Genomic DNA, 282 nt, shown 5'->3' with positions numbered 1-282 from the left:
GTTCAATGTAATATCTTAAAAAAATCGGATTGATTCTAACTTATTTCTAAAAACTAATTCAAAAGTATATTACTTTCTATCACAAATCAAAATAAGATTTAACACTCTCTCACGCTCATAACTAAATATATAGAGGGTAAAATATTTGTAGAAGACTTAATACTGAATCGTGAAAAATTTGTAGAAGACTTAATACTGAATCGAAAAACTTTGATACCATTTCAAAAAAAATAGACCGGGTCTAACTCATTTCAAAATTACCACATATGCTGTGCACAAGCA

This window comes from Manihot esculenta, chromosome 6 (assembly GCF_001659605.2).
Source record: "Manihot esculenta cultivar AM560-2 chromosome 6, M.esculenta_v8, whole genome shotgun sequence".
NCBI lineage: Eukaryota > Viridiplantae > Streptophyta > Magnoliopsida > Malpighiales > Euphorbiaceae > Manihot > Manihot esculenta.
This window is presented reverse-complemented; position numbering follows the sequence as displayed.